At 44.9% G+C, this 17,094-nt stretch overlaps 1 long non-coding RNA gene and 1 pseudogene across 1 annotated transcript; one reads left to right on the top strand and one right to left on the bottom strand.

The window, feature by feature from the left end:
* The first annotated feature begins 70 nt into the window (after nucleotides 1-70).
* LOC132343610 (uncharacterized) lies at nucleotides 71-13,445 on the top strand. The gene is made up of 2 exons (XR_009492529.1): nucleotides 71-435; nucleotides 13,252-13,445. It is a non-coding gene; the product is annotated as an uncharacterized lncRNA (long non-coding RNA).
* Nucleotides 13,446-16,031: 2,586 nt separating this feature from the next.
* Nucleotides 16,032-16,654, bottom strand: LOC784265 (eukaryotic translation initiation factor 3 subunit K-like; annotated as a pseudogene).
* Between the last annotated feature and the right edge of the window lie 440 nt (nucleotides 16,655-17,094).

Genomic DNA, 17,094 nt, shown 5'->3' with positions numbered 1-17,094 from the left:
CACTATGGTGTCACTGGCTTAACTGTGAGGTCACCATGTCCCACATCCCCCGGGGCGGGGGTAGCACAGGGGTAGGATCTTGGCCTCCTAACTGGGGAAAAAAACCACACCAGTGCCTGGACCCAGAGGAGAGACCCAGGCCAAGCAAGTCCTTTAAGACCAGATAGGGCTTGGGAAGTGATTGTGGAGGGAAGGTAGGGTTAAGGGGCCTTCAGGGATGAGCAGAAGACACCAGGGGGCCTCAGAAAAGAATAAGCATCTGGACCAGAAGAGCTGGAGGGGTGGACGTGGATCCTCAAACCTCTGGTCCACTGTGCACTTACTTTCTTCATCTTTCTGTGAATTACAAGATAATACAGATGAATGGTCAGCGATTCAAGCAGCAGGGAATATAAAGAAAAAAATGGAAGCTCCCTCCTTCCCAGTTTCCTGGAGGTCAGTGTGATTTGTTTGATGTTAATCTTTCCAGACATCTATCCATGAATCTACAAACAATAAATGAACTTCTAAATTTTGTTTTTATACATGAATATTAATAGATGATATGATAACACTATTCTGTAACTTTTTCTATTGACAGTCTACTGTGGCCATCATTTCATGCCAGAACATGCACACCATCTGCCTCCTGTCTTTTCCTGACTGTATAGTATTCTACTGCAGAGAAGTGCATGCGTGCCCTCTGGTGGACATAATATGTAGCATTTCTTTGTTGCTGCTAAGTCACTTCAGTCGTGTCCGACTCTGTGTGACCCCATAGACTGCAGCCCACCAGGCTCCCCCGTCCCTGGGATTCTCCAGGCAAGAACAGTGGAGTGGGTTGCCATTTCCTTCTCCAATGCATGAAAGTGAAAAGTGAAAGTGAAGTCGCTCAGTTGTGTCCGACTCTTAGTGACCCCATGGACTGCAGCCTACCAGGCTCCTCCGTCCGTGGGATTTTCCAGGCAGGAGTACTGGAGTCGGGTGGTGGGCTCCATTTTTTCCCTGTGCCACACAAGACTGGACAGTATGTCCATACAGAGGTAATATGCACAATGTTTTAGAATATTAACTGTCAGGCACAGAAAGATAGTTATTATATGATTATCACTTAAATGTGCAATTGAAAAATAATCCAAATGAACTTATTTACAAAACAAAAACAGACTCACAGACATAGAAGACAAACTTATGGTTAGAAAAGGGGGAAGAGGAGGGGGAGGGCTATATTAGGAGTGTAGGATTAAAAGATACACATCCCTATGTATAAAATAGATGAACACATCCCTAGTTATATATGTATAAAATATATAGTAAAATAATTTACTATATAGTAGACAGAGGATGAGATGGCTGGATGGCATCACTGACTCAATGGACGTTGAGACTCAGTGAACTCTGGGAGTTGGTGATGGACACGGAGGCCTGGCGTGCTGCGATTCATGGGGTCGCAAAGAGTCGGATACAACTGAGCGACTGATCTGATCTGAGAGGGAACTGTATTCAATATCTTGTACTAACCTATAACAGAAAAGAATTGGAGAAATATACATGTATGTATTTATCATTTTATTTATTTCTGGCTGTGTTGGGTCTTCATTGCTGTGGGGGCTTTTCTCTAGTTGAGGTGAGCGGGGACTACTTTGTAGTTGCAATATGAGGGTTTCTCATTGCAGTGGCCCCTCTTTTTTGCAGAGCATGGGCTCTAGGGTGCATCCACAGTTGCAGCACGTGGGCTCAGTAGCTGCAGCTGCCAGGCTTTCGAGCACAGGCTTGATAGTTGTGGCACATGGGCTTAGCTGATCTGAGGCAAGTGGGCTCTTCCCAGATCAGGGATCTAACCCGCGTCGTCTGCACAGGTAGGCAGATTCTTCACCACTGAGCCACCAGGGAAGCACCGCGTAGATATTTTTTAAAGAATGTTACCTCTGCTGGATTTCATCCCAGCTCTGTGACCTTATGGCAAGTCACTTAACCTCTCTGCCTCTTTCTCCATCTGTCAAGTGCAGATAATAAGAGCGTTTGCCTCCTAGGGTTCTTTCAGTGATTCCTCAAGATAATTCATGTAAAGCCCTGAGGACAGTGCCTGGCCCCATGCAAGCGCTTGACAAATGTGGATTACTGTTAATATTGTACATCAATCTTTGCCTCGTTAGGCAAGTATCTGCAAATCAGTTTCCTAAAAGCTGATGATGAATGTTCCTGGCTCCCTTTGGAAGACCAGAATTTAGGCAGCACACTTGGAGAGATGAATTACATTCAGTTTTATTGCTTTGTTCATTAACCCCTGGTTGGAGACCGCTGCTCTCCTCCAAAGCAGTCTTGCCCCCACACCAGTCCGCACAGCACAGCAATAATAGCTTCTGGCATTCAAGCCCTCACCATGTGCCAGGAACCCTGCAAAGCACTTCGACATGCTTGGTCTAACTCCATCAACACGATGACCCTGGATGCTATTATATTCTGTTTTATAGACAAGAAAATTGAAACTCAGAGAAAGAAAGTGACTGGCCCAAGACTGCATGACCCAACATGGAGCTGCAATGTCCCAGAGGGGAAGGAGAGCTGAGGGAAGAATTGCTAGAGGGGCGCCTGTGACGAGATAAAAGGGCTACAGATGTAGCACAGTAGGGTCTGGATTCCCTTCAGCGGCCAAAGCTCTTCAGAAAAATGGATGGATGGAGGCCCAAGTCAAGTACTAGGCAAATGAGCTGTAGAGTTAGCAGCTGGCACCCTGCAAGTGCCCTGAGAATCTGCCATTCATTCACTCACCTATTCATGCACATATTTGTTGATTGTCAACTGTGTGTCAGGCATTGAACCAGTTGCTGGGAATATATCCCATAGGAACATGACCCAGAGCTTAGAATTTACAGTCCGCTTACCAGAAGGCTTGCGGGATGTTGCTGAAATAATGAGTTGTATGCAACTCTCAAGACTTATCGTCAGGACTTCTCTGGTGGTCCAGTGGTTAAGAATCTGCCTTCCAATGCAGGGGACGCAGGTTCAATCCCTCATCCAGGAACTAAGATCCCATATGCCTTGGGGAAACTAAGCCCCACCCTGAGCCTGCCTGTCCTGGAGCTTGAGGGCCACAGCTGGAGAGAAGCCCTCACGCTGCAACGGAAGATCTCACATGCTACAACTAAGACCCTTACACAGCCAAATAAATAAAGAATTTTTTAAAAAAAGGTTTATTATCATTAAGAGGTTTGGGACTGGTCATAGCAAACACCCTCTTCCAACAACACAAGAGACAACTCTACACATGGACATTACCAGATGGTCAATACCGAAATCAGATTGATTATACTCTTTGCAGCCAAAGACGGAGAAGCTCTATACAGTCAGCAAAAATAAGTCCCAGATAACCATGATGGTGTGATCACTCACCTATAGCCAGAAAACCTGGAGTGGGAAATCAAGTGGGCCAAAGCTAGTGGAGGTGATGGAATTCCAGTTGAGCCATTTCAAATCCTAAAAGATGATGCTGTGAAAGTGCTGCACTCATTATGCCAGCACATTTGGAAAACTCAGCAGTGGCCACAGGACTGGAAAAGGTCAGTTTTCATTCCAATCCCAAAGAAAGGCAATGCCAAAGAATGTTGAAAGTACCTCACAATTGCACGCATTTCACATGCTAGCAAAGTCATGCTCAAAATTCTCCAAGCTAGGTTCAATAGTACATGAGCCGAGAACTCCCAGATGTACAAGCTGGATTTAGAAAAGGCAGAGGACCAAGAGATCAAATTGCCAGCATCTGTTGGATCATAGAAAAAGCAAGAGAATTCCAGAAAAACATCTACTTATGCTTTATTGACTATGCTAAAGCCTTTGACCCAATGGACATGAGTTTGAGCAGGCTCTGGGAGTTGGTGGTGGACAGGGAAGTCTGGCGTGCTGCAGTCCATGGGGTCACAAAGAGTCAGACATTACTGAGTGACTGCACTGAACTGAACTGAAAGCCTTTGACTTTGTGGATCATGACCAACTGTGGAAAATTCTTCAAGAGATGGGAATACCAGACTACCTTACCTGCCTCCTGAGAAATCTGTATGCAGGTCAAGAAGCAACAATTATAACTGGACATGGAACAATGCACTGGTTCCAAATTGGGAAAGGAGTATGTCAACGCTGTATATTGTCACCCTGCTTATTTAACTTATATGCAGAGTACCTCATGCTAAATGCTGGGCTGGATGAAGCACAAGCTGGAATCAAGATTGCCAGGAGAAATACCAATAACCTCAGATATGCAGATGACACCACCCTTATGGCAGAAAGCAAAGAGGAACTAAAGAGTCGCTTGATGAGAGTGAATGAGGAGAGTGAAAAAGCTGACTTAAAACTCAACATTCAAAAAACGAAGGTCATGGCATCTGGTTCCATCACTTCATGGCAAAACAATGAAAACAGTGACAGATTTTATTTTCTTGGACTCCAAAATCACTGCCGATGGTGACTGCAGCCATGAAATTAAAAGACCCTTGCTCCTTGGAAGAAAAGCTATGACCAACGTAGACAGCATATGAAAAACAGAGACATTACTTTGCTGACAAAGGTCTACCTAGTCAAAGTTATGGTTTTTCCAGTAGTCATGTACAGATGTGAGAGTTGAACCATAAAGAAGGCTGAGCACCAAAGAAATGATGCTTTCGAAATGTGGTGTTGGAGAAGACTCTTCAGAGTCCTTTGGAAAGCAAGGAGATCAAACCAGTCAACTCTAAGTGAAATCAATCCTGAATATTCACTGGAAGGACTGATGCTGAAGCTGAAGCTCCAATACTTTGGCCACCTAATGTGGAGAGTCGACTCATTGGAAAAGACCCTGATGCAGGGAAAGATTGAAGGTAGGAAGAGAAGGGGATGACAGAGGATGTGATGGTTGGATGGCATCACCCACCAATGGATATGAGTTTGAGCAAGCTCCAGGAGACAGTGAAGGACAGGGAAGCCTGGCGTGCTGCAGTCCATGGGGTTGCAAAATGTCAGACACGACTGAGCAACTGAACAACAATCATTAAGAGGTTTGGGAAGCAACGTAGAGCCAGGAGTGTTGGGCTGGCTCATGCAGTAAAAAGAGAAACACAGCAGAACCACAAGCAGAAGCCTCACTTCCTCTTTGAAAACCTCAAAAACTTCTCCAATCCATAACCACCGCCACCTCCAGCCTTGAGGACAGTCAGCTGAGCTCCTGGCTGGCTCAGTGCCTGGGTTCTGGAGCTCTGCTGTATGGATAATTTTGAGGGGCACCAGGTCAGGAGTCCAGGTCAAGATATGGGGGAGTCTGGGACCATCATTGCTTCAGAAGGTTAAGCAACTCTGTGACTTCAACAGGGTTGAGGGTGGGGAGCTCAACCCAGTCCACAGGCGTGCTCACCTCCCCCTGCTCTGTGGTTGACACCTGCCTCCTCCTGCCTGACACCCACTTATCTCATCTCCCTGGACAGCCCAGTTGTCAGTCAGATGCAACAAGTTGGGCTTTGGCTTCACACCCTAGGGCGGGGAGATTCTGAGATAGGGCGCATCAGCTCTCACATTTGCAGAAGGGGCCTCGAGACACTTACATCTACCCCTGCACCCACCTGTGACCTTCCACCCCTTCTGCGGACAAAACAGTAGCTGTTGTTGTTCAATCACTAAGTCATGTCCAACTGTTTGCAACCCCATGGACTGTAGCTCACCATGCTTCTCCGTTTTCCACTATCTCCTGGAGTTTGCTCAAACTCATGTCTGTTGAGTCAGTGATACTATGCAACCATCTTTTCCTCCGCTGCCCCCTTCTCCTCATGCCTTCAATCTTTCCCAGCATCAGGGTCTTTTCCAATGAATCAGCTCTTTGCATCAGGTGGCCAAAGTATTGGAGCTTCAGCATCAGTCCTTCCAATGAATATTCAGGGTGGACTTCCTTTAAAATTGACTGGTTTGATCTCCTTGCAGTACAGGGGACTCTCAAGAGTTCTCTCCAATTCGAAAGCATCACTTCTTCAGTGCTCAGCTTGTTTTATGGTTCAACTCTCACAACTGTACATGACCACTGGAAAAACCATTGCTTTGACCATATGCATCTTTATTGGCAGAATAATGTCTATGCTTTTTCATACGGTGTCTAGGTTTGCCATAGCTTTTCTTCTAAGGAGCAAGTGTCTTAATTTCATGGCTGCAGTCATTGTCCGCAGTGACTTTGGAGCTCAAGAAAATAAAGTCTGTCACTGTTTTCATTGTTTACCCCTCTATTTGCCATGAAGTGATGGGACTGGATACTGTGATCATAGTTTTTTGAATGTTTTAAGCCAGTTTTTGCACTCTCACTAAGAGGCTCTGTAGATATATCTTCAAATGACATCTTAGGTTCATCCTACTTATCCCCTCATCTCGCCATTCCAAGAGGACAGGAGACAGAAAGAGGTCACACAGCCGGGATTCAAATCCAGTAGTGATAATATACTCTTAACCATCTTATGCTTACCATATACACAGATATCCTATCCAGCCTTGTGTCAGAGAAAAACTGATGTTCCCCTATGTGCCCACCATTAGAAGAATTGTACATACATTCAACAGAATACTGTGCAGCCAGCAAAAAGCAAAGGTTAAATCTATTGAGTACCTTCTGTATGCTAAACCTCTCTATAATCATCTCATTTAAGGATTTCCCTGGTGGTCTGATATCTCAGTTGGTAAAGAATCTGCCTGCAATGCAAGAGACCTTGGTTCAATTCCTGAGTCGGAAGATCCGCTGGAGAACGGATAGGCTACCCACTCCAGTATTCTTGGACTTCCCCTGTGGCTCAGCTGGTAAAGAATTGCCTGCAATGTGGGAGACCTGGGTTCGATCCCTGGGTTGGGAAGACGCCCTGGAGAAGGGAAAGGCTACCCACTCCAGTATTCTGGCCTGGAGAATTCCATGGACTGTATAGTCCATGGGGTCACAAAGAATCAGACATGACTAGGAGATTTTCACTTTCACTGGTGGTCCAGTGGTTGGGAATCCACCTGCCAATGCAGGGTACATGTGTTTCATCCTTGATCCGGGAAGATCTCACATGTCAAGGGAGGGCAACTAAGCCTGTGCCCCACAACTACTGAGCTTGGGTGCCCTAGGACCTGTTCTCTGCAACAAGAGAAGCCACCACAATGAGAAAGTCCTTGAGTAGCAATGAAGACCCAGATCAGTGAAAAAAAAAATTTTTTTTAAATCATCTCATTTTAATCTTCCTCAAAATGTCCCAAGCTAAGAATTATTCATGTGCCCACTTGATAAATAAACAAAGATCCAGCAAGGGTACACCAGGTAGCATCCACTCAAATGCCTACAGTGGCCATACGCTTAACAAAAAGTGGTCCAAGGAGAGTAGGGTACAAGTGGTACCTGACACTCAGCCTTGGTGTCAGGATTAACAAGGAAAGGTGGGGACTGAGGCAAACAAGTGAGCCTGGGCCGTGCATCATGACTCAGCATAATTACAGGCCACTGCTGCCAAAGGTTCTAACTCCTCTAGAGAATCCGAAAATCAGGATTCTTCTGTGAAATCTCTAGGTTTTTTTTTTTTTTTAAGTTGGTTCAATTGTCTTAAAATAATGTGCTCGCCAATCAGAACAGATCTGTGTGCCAGATTCAGCCGCCTCTGCCAGGGTCCCAGAGCCCTAGCTCTTTCCTGTGGATATGACCCACATTCCTTCAAACAGTCAAAGAACACCAGTTCTTGACAAAATCCGCTAGAAAATATAAGAGAACAACTCCCAACTCATTCTATGAAGCCAGTATTACTCTGATACCAAAACCAAAGACCTTACAAGATAACTATAGACAAATATCTCTTATGGATATATATGCAAAAACCCACAACATAATATAAGCAAATATAATCCAACATCACCAAAGAAAGATTATACACCAGGACCAAGTAAAAATTATACCAGAAGTGGTTTGACATCCAAAAATTAATCAATGGAATACACTGTGTCAGTAGAATAAAAGACAAAAACCACACGATCATCTCAATAGATGCAGGAAACACACTTGACAAAATCCAACACTCTTTCATGATAAAAACACTCGCTCAACTAGGAATAGGGAACTTCCTCATCCCTACAAAGAATGTCTACATAAAGCAAGTGGCCAGGACTTCCCTCGTGGTCCAGTGGCTAAGACTCTGTGCTCCCAAAGCAGAGGGACCAGGTTCTATTCCTGGTCAGGGGACTAAGTAGGTCCCACAAGCTGCGACAAAGATCCTGCGTGCCACAGCTAAGACCTGACACAGCCAAATAAGTAAATAAAAAGAATCTGAATTTAAAAAAAGGCAAGTGGCCAACATCGCATATAATAATGAAAGCCTTCTTACTTTTCCTCTCAGATCAGGAATAATACAACAGGTAAGTTAAACTTTATAAAACTGAAAACTTTTGTGCTTCCAAGAATTCCATCAAGAAATGAAAAGGCTAGGATGTCTATAATTAAAAAAAAAGGAAAATAAGTGCTGAGAAAGATGTAGAAAAATCAGAACACTCATCCATTGTTGGTAAGGCTACAAAATGGTTCAACTGTTGTGGAAAATGGATTGGTGATTCCTCAAAAAGTGAAAGAATTACCATATGACCCAGGAATCCCACTTCTAGACATTTACCAAAAGAACTGAATACAAACAAGTATTCAGTTGTTCAAACAAGTACATCTGTGGATATGACACATATTCAGGTATTCAAACAAGTACATCTACAATACTTGTATGTTCTTAGTGGCACTGTTCACGATAGCCAAAAGGTAGAGAGTCTAAATGTCCGTCAATAGATGAATGGATAAACAAATTCCCTGGTGGCTCAGATGGTAAAGAATCTACCTGCAATGCAGGAGACCTGGTTTAGATCCCTGGGTTGGGAATATCCCTGGAGAAGGAAATGGCAACCCACTCCAGTATTCTTGCCTGGAGAATCTATGGACAGAGAACCTGGTGGGCTACAGTCCATGGGGTCGCAGAGTTGGACAGGACTGAGCAACTAACACTTTCAGTTTCATGCAATAGAATAGAATACAATGTGCAGGAACCTCCAAAACACTATGCTAAGTGAAAGAAATCAAATGCAGAAAGTCAGTCCACCTTCCAATGCAGTAGATGTGGGTTCTGTCCCTCGTTGGGTAACCAAGATCCCACATACTGTGGGGCTACTAAACCCACACGCTGCAGCTACAGACAGACTGCACACCACGATGAAGACCCAGTGCAGTCCAAAAAAAGAGCCCACATATTATATGATTCCATTTATACAATGTTTAGAATAGATAAATCCATAGAGATGGCAGATTGGACATTGTCAGGGGTTGAGGGGAAGAGAGAATGAAGAGAAATTGCTTAATGGGTAAGGGATTTTACTTGGGAGTTATGGAAGCGTTTTGGAATTAAATACAGGTGGCGGTGGTATAATGTTCTGAATGTCCAGGGCCATGCTTCGTCGCCCAGTTATGTCCGACTCTGCAACCCCATGGACTGTAGCCCACCAGGCTCTAGCAGTGAATTGTTCATTTTAAAATGGTTAATTTTATGTTATGTGACTTTCACCCCAATAAATTATTTTTTAAAAGAAGAACATGAAAAGTGTAGAGTATTAATATCTTGCAATCTAGTTCATTAGCCATCTTTTCTATATTGCAGTCATATTTCAGTAAACTAAGTTTTCTTATAAAAAAAAAGTGAAGACTTCCCTGTGGTACAGCGGATAAGAATTCACCAGCAAATGCAGGGGATAGATATTGCTGATCCGGGGATCAGCACATTTCGTGGAGACACGAAGCCCGTGGCCACTACTAAAGCCATAAAGCCTGTGCTCCACAATAAGAGAAGCCAGCAAAATGAGAAACCCATGCACCTCAATGGAGAGTAGCCCCTGCTCACCCCAAGTAGAGAAAGCTGGCCTGCAGCAATGAAGACCCAGCAACCAAATATAAAGAAATAATTTTTTTAAAATGAGCAGTCCTGATACTGTTATCCAGTTGATATAGGATGTTTAAAAAAACAAAAACGTGAAAAGACAACTCACAGAAAGGTAAAAAAAATTTTTCAAATCATTTATATGGTAAGGAACTTGAATCCAGAAATATAAACAACCCTTCAGATCAGATCAGATCAGATCAGTCGCTCAGTCGTGTCCAACTCTTTGCGACCCCATGAATCACAGCACACCAGGCCTCCCTGTCTATCACCAACTCCCGGAGTTCACTCAGACTCACATCCATCGAGTCAGTGATGCAGTCCAGACATCTCATCCTCTGTCGTCCCCTTCTCCTCTTGCCCCCAATACCTCCCAGCATCAGAGTCTTTTCCAAGGAGTCAACTCTTCGCGTGAGGTGGCCAAAGTACTGGAGTTTCAGCTTTAGCATCATTCCTTCCAAAGAATTCCCAGGGCTGATCTCCTTCAGAATGGACTGGTTGGATCTCCTTGCAGTCCAAGGGACTCTCAAGAGTCTTCTCCAACACCACACTTCAAAAGCATCAATTCTTCGGCGTTCAGCCTTCTTCACAGTCCAACTCTCACATCCATACATGACCAATGGAAAAACCATAGCCTTGACTAGACGAACCTTTGTTGGCAAAGTACTGTCTCTGCTTTTGAATATGCTATCTAGGTTGGTCATAACTTTCCTTCCAAGGAGTAAGCGTCTTTTAATTTCATGGCTGCAGTCACCATTTGCAGTGATTTTGGAGCCCAGAAAAATAAAGTCTGACACTGTTTCCACTGTTTCCCCATCTATTTCCCATGAAGTGATGGGACCGGATGCCATGATCTTCGTTTTCTGAATGTTACAAGTCAATAATAAGAGCAAATAATTTGTAGCAACATGGGTGGGCCTAAAGAGTATCACATTGAGTGAAGTAAGTCAAGAAGGAGAAGTATCATGACATCCCTCATATGTGGAATCTAAAAAGAAGTGATACAAATGAACTTACTCACAAAACAGAAAGAGACTCACAGACTTAGGAAACAAACTTATGATTGCCAGGGGGAAAGGATAGTCAGGGACTTTGGGAAGGTCATGTACACACTGCTATATTTTAAATGGAGAACCAACAAAGACCTATTGTCTAGCACATGGAACTCTGCTCAGTGTCACCTGCCAGCCTGGATGGGTGAGGGTTTGGGGGAAAATGGGTACATGTATGTGTGTGGCTGAATCCCTTTGCCGTTCACCTGAAACTGCCACAACATTGCTAATTAGCTCTACCCCAATACAAAATAAAAAGCTTAATGTTTGGGGAAAAATAGACAAAGGAAAACACTAATGAAAGGTAAATAATCCAATCAAAAAATGGGCAAATGATAGGAACAGACACTTCTTCAAAGAAGGTATATAAATGGAAAATAACCATATAAAAAATGCTCAACAACAGAAAACTCAACATTATAAGTCATTAGAGAAATGCAAATCAAAACCATGATACTACTTCACACCCGTTAGAATAGTTATAATTTTTTAAAAATATGATAAAAAGACGTGTTGATGATAATACAGAGAAATAGGAACACTTAACATTGCTGGTGGGAATGCAAAATGGTACAGCCACTGTGGAAAATAATTTGGTGGTTCTTCAAAAATGTAAACAGTTACAGCATGACTCAAATTTCTAATATGGATATATACACTGGAAAGATTTGAAAACATGTTCATACAGAAACTTGTATATGAATGTTCATAACAGCTTTAGTTACAATAACTAAAAAGTGGAAACAATCCACAAATCCACTGTACTTCAATTAAAAAAAAAAAAGGAAACCAAATGTCCATCAATTGAATGAATAAACAAAATGTGGTTTATTCCTACAATGAGATATTCTTCACCTATAAAAATGAATGAAGTATTAATGCATGACAAGGTGAACAATAAAAACATTATATTAAATGAAAGAAACCAGTCACAAAGATGGCATATTGTATGATCCTATTTATATGAAATATCCAGAATAGGCAAATATATGGAAATGAAAGTTGATTAGTGGTTGCTTAGAGCTGGAGATTGGGAGTGGGAAATGGGGAGTGTCTGCTTTTAGTGTGACGAAGATATTTTAGAATAGATAATGGTTTAAAAAAAAAAGATCATGGTGGTTACACAACTCTGTGAATATACTAAAAACCATTGAAGTGTCCAGTTTAAATGGATGAATTATGCAGTATGTGTATTATAACTTAAAGCTCTTTAAAAGAGAGAGAACTGAGGAGTTCCCTGGTGGTGCAGTGGATATGATTTCGCCTGCTAATGCAGGGGACATGGGTTCCACTCCTGGTCTGGGAAGATTCCACGTGCTATGGAGCACCTAAGCCTGTGTGCCCCAGCTACTGAGTCCTTGCTCTAGAGCCTGCAAACTGGAAAAGGAGAAGCCACCGCACTGAGGAGTCCATGCACCACAACGAACAGTAGTCCCCGCTTACCACAACTAGAGAAAGCCTGTGCAAAGCAACCAAGACACAGCACAGCCAAAAATAAATACACACATATAAAAGATTTTCAAAAGAGAAAGACGAGAATATTCTTGCCTCCTGGCACTGGAACGCCTTCCTGGAGTTTCCCATGAATGCCTTCTTCTGGAATAGGAGCTCCATGAAATGAGGGCTCTAGTGAAGTATCCATTAAAACCTATGTCAGGCACACACACACACACACACCACCCTCTTCAAGTTAATGGTATGTGAACAGGAGCAGGCCCTGAGCAGAGTAATTCCATGCACAAGCTCTGCATTGGCAGGAAGGGTTATGGAAGTGGTGGCTTGATACTCAACATCCCTTGCTTCCTCCTAGCATGCCTTCTGGCACTGTGAGAAAAACTACATTTCCCAGACTCCCTTGCAGCTAGAACTCTGTGAATATGGTTTTCCTAAGGCAATGGCACCCCACTCCAGTACTCTTGCCTGGAAAATCCCCTGGACGGAGGAGCCTGGTGGGCTGCAGTTCATGGGGTCGCGAAGAGTCAGACACGACTGAGCGACTTCACTTTCACTTTTCACTTTCATGCATTGGAGAAGGAAATGGCAACCAACTCCAGTGTTCTTGCCTGGAGAATCCCAGGGACGGGGGAGCCTGGTGGGCTGCCGTCTGTGGGGTCGCACAGAGTTGGACATGACTGAAGTGACTTAGCAGCAGCAATCCATAAACAATTGGGTGAGATTTGGGAGGTGGAAATAAGAAGGCCAAAGGCTCCAAGTCAGCCTTTTTTGCAACAGTATCAGCTGTGGAACCAGAGTCAAAATTTGGAGCATCTTTTTTTTTTTCTTTTTTCTTGCAGATCTGGCATAGGTCTGGAGCCAGTACTTACAGATTCTCCATCTTTCCAAGTGAAGCAAAGGGAGAAACTCCCCAGGCTGGTCAGTTCTGTGGGTTTGTCCTGGAATTATTCCTGGAGGCCTTTTCTAGAACCAGCTCCCTGTTCCTTCTTGTTGTTTTAGAAGCATTTAAAGTCTTGTATGACATCCCTTTCCACTTGGCGTGCATGTGTGCTAAGTTGCTTCAATTGTGTACGACTCTGTGCGACCCCATTGTCTGTAGCCTGCAGTGCTCCATAGCAGTTTATTTATTTGCTGCTGCTGCGTCGCTTCAGTCATGTCCGACTCTGTGCAACCCCAGAGACGGCAGCCCACCATGCTCCCCGGTCCCTGCGATTCTCCAGGCAAGAACACTGGAGTGGGTTGCCATTTCCTTCTCCAATGCATGAAAGTGAAAAGTGAAAGTGAAGTCGCTCAGTCGTGTCCGACTCTTCGCGACCCCATGGACTGCAGCCTACCAGGCTCCTCCGTCCATGGGATTTTCCAGGCAACAGTATTGGAGTGGGTTGCCATTGCCTTCTCCGTATTTATTTGCAACTGAGTCTTAAAGAATACACCTGCTTTGCCCAAGTTGTCCTGCATGAAGACATGCAATCAATCATCCTGAGCCTCTGTATCCTCATCTTTAGAATGAAAGTAAGAATACCTCACTGAGGATTAAATAGGAAGTATTTTAAGAAGCTAGCATGCTACTTGACAATACTTTAGTAAACTGCAGCTCTTTGGTTCAGCTCACGAGTCATCGCAGCTTGTACTCCTGTGAGGTAACAAACAGTCTCAGTCTGCATCCTCCTTTCTCCCAGAAGTTTACCCTGACCTTTTTTATCTCTGCATGGTTAAAACTCAGAGCCTAAAGGGGCAGGTCCAGTTTTGTAGGGCAGGGGAGAGTAGGGCAGGGGAAAGACCACCCAAGTGGGGCTTGGATGATCTAGGTACCAGTAGCCCTCATTTACAGACTAGAAGACTGAGGTTTAGGGAAGATAAAGGACTTGCTTAAGATCAACAAGCCATGAAGGCAGAGAAGGGATCTGAAGACATTTTGACTCCAGAGTGTGAAGCCTTTCATCAGCACCCTGTACGTAGACCTGTTACTTTTGTCATGTGATCCACTCCCCTTTCAGTCTGAGGAAAGCAGCTGGCAAACTTCTTTTCAAAGAGAAACTATCTCAACAGGCAGGCCCTTGGATTGCTCAGTGGTCAAGGACACCTCTCCATAAAACTGGGGCAACTTGGGTACCACAAAGAGCATTCAGAAGGTGGCAGGTCCTTTGCTAGGATCTGGCTGAGATGACAACTCTGATTACTTGCCCAAGGAGTCAGGAGAAAAAGATCTATTCACTCAGTTGACATCAACCTAATCCAAGCTGTACCCGAGGTGCCACGGGGTTTGCAGCAATGTATGCTCTAGCAGGGAGCCCAAGCAGCGATGGTTACTCCACCCTCCCCTGCCTGCCCATCAGCAGGCCTCAGAGTTTTCCAAGGACATCTTCCCAGGGCCCTAGGACTTTCACACCTTCAGAGAGTACACCCCCACACTGCCAGTCCCCATCCCGCCAAATGCCCACCTTTAAGGTACAGTGGGCAGCTTCCTCCTCTAAGACGGACCTCAGTTCAGCAACCTCTCCCACCTCTGAGGGTCTGCAGCCCTCGTTTTATGCAGACTGCCCCTCGGGGTCAGAGCAAATCCTGCCTTGTGTCCTGATTACAGTGGGAAAGTAGGCCTGGGCTGACCTCAAACCTACATCAGCCCCACTGTTCTTGCATGTTATTGGGTCTCTATGAACCTCTTTCTTAACCTGTGAAAAGTTACTAATACCTACTTTGCTCGAGAGGTAAGCATGTACTGGGGCTCCTGTTCAGTAGGTGGTCATTCCCTCCTCCTGGCCTCTCTCCTGCCTTTCACATTATACCATCCTTCAGGGCAAGAGACAGAAACTTTTTATCTCTTTATTCGCAACCACACCCATCCACACCTGCCCATGGAGGCTGCCTGACAAAACCTGTTGAATGAGTCAACAACTAGAAGCCTAGGGTGTAAATCACTCCATTTGTTTCATTCCTTTGTTTGTTGAACAAAAGTGTCTTGAGTCTTAACCAGATGCCAAGCCCTGTGCTTGGTGCCAAGGATAGAAAACACGAGTCAAGGTCCCTGTCCTCAAGAGGACCACGGGTTGTGATAAAACAGACGTGTCGGATATCATTGTCCAGTGTGATCACTGGACTAGGGGTGTCCAGAGGGGAATGCCTAACCCAGGAGGTGGGGACCAAGTTGTCAGGGGAAGTTTCCTGGAGGAGGTGGGGCCTCGTCCAACTTCATTTAGTGTCTGTGTCTCTCCAACCATTAGAATGGAAGTACCATGAAGGCAAAGATTTTGGTTTTGTTCACTGCTGTGTCCCCAGGACCTAAAAGACTCCCTGGTACATAGTAGGTGCTTGATCCATATATGTTGAATGAATGAATGAAACAGGCAAAGAAGAGGAAGAATTGTGATCAGAGGCAGATCACTTGGCTCCTCTGGGTTCCTGCATCCCTTGTTTTTCTTCCAAGAAACCCAGTCACTCTGCACAGGGCCCTACCCCTCACAGAGGCTCTCATAGCCCTGTGTTAGTTTCACAACAGCCCAGTGAGGTGAGCTGGGCAGGTACAACTCTCCCTACTTACCCATGGGGAAACAGTTCGTGATGGGTTTTTTCTTTTTTTTTTTTTGAGAAGCCAACAAATCTTTATTAAACACCTGCAAAGTTACTTGGAGGAAGCCATGATGCTGGACACCCTGTCAGTCTATCTTCTCCATGACATTCTTGGGCTTAATGCTCTCTTCCTGGCTACAGATGGAGATCTTGTCTAACTTGTTGGGACTCCAGCCATACTGCTCATTCACATCTTTAGCTTGCTGCCTGTCAGATCCCCTAGCATCTCGGCCAGCAGCCAGAGATTGATGTGCTGATAAGTGATGCCCACGACATGGCAGATTTTGGACAGAGTCATCGAAGCCGGTTATACCTTCCAAGAGATCCATGTTTTTATCCAGGGCTTACCAGAAGGACTGGAAGTGGCAGGTCCCCAGCAGGTCTCTGAGGGACAAAATCTGCTGGGTGGGCCATTCTTCCTGCTGCACTTGCACAGCATGAAATCGGTGTGGGGCAGGTTGGTGAGGGCCTTTAGCAGGATCTGGGCAGTGACCGTGGTCTGGAGAAAGGCTGGGTACAGCTTCAGCACAGCCAGGTTGGCTTCAGATCATAAATATTCTCCTTGGCCTGCGTCTCCACACAGTGGTCCAGGGTGGCCAGGTTCTCAGGATTGTACCTGTCCATCCCCTCGAGTCACTTCTCCGCGTTCGCTCTCATCTGCTCAAACATCACCATGACATCTGTCGCCTCCCACACTAGGTATGGAGCCGAAGACCCTGCCGGGCTGCATCCTCAAGAACTGGAGAAGTGGGGAAACTGATCTTTAGAGAGAAAAAGTGATTGACCCGCGGTCCTATGGCAAATTGGTGGCCTTGCTGAGAGGAGAACTCAGGTCTCCTGGCTCTGAGACCTGGCTCTAACCTGCTCCCCTAAGGGCAGCTCTGCCCTCCAAGGACCGACAGGGCTAGCTGCGGTGCTCAGCTGAGCTGGGTGTCTCGACCTTCACATCTGGAGAGGGGACCTAGAATCAAAATGTAGAGAAAGATCCTGGTCCTGAGAATGGAGATGGTATAGTAATAGTAACAGTGATGAAGAGGAGGAGGAAAATTAGAACTTTTCTGTTGTGCTCGGTTGCTTCAGCCGTGTCCGACTCTTTGCAAACCCATGGACCATAG

The sequence above is a fragment of the Bos taurus genome, chromosome 2 (assembly GCF_002263795.3).
Source record: "Bos taurus isolate L1 Dominette 01449 registration number 42190680 breed Hereford chromosome 2, ARS-UCD2.0, whole genome shotgun sequence".
Lineage (NCBI taxonomy): Eukaryota > Metazoa > Chordata > Mammalia > Artiodactyla > Bovidae > Bos > Bos taurus.
This window is presented reverse-complemented; position numbering and strand designations above follow the sequence as displayed.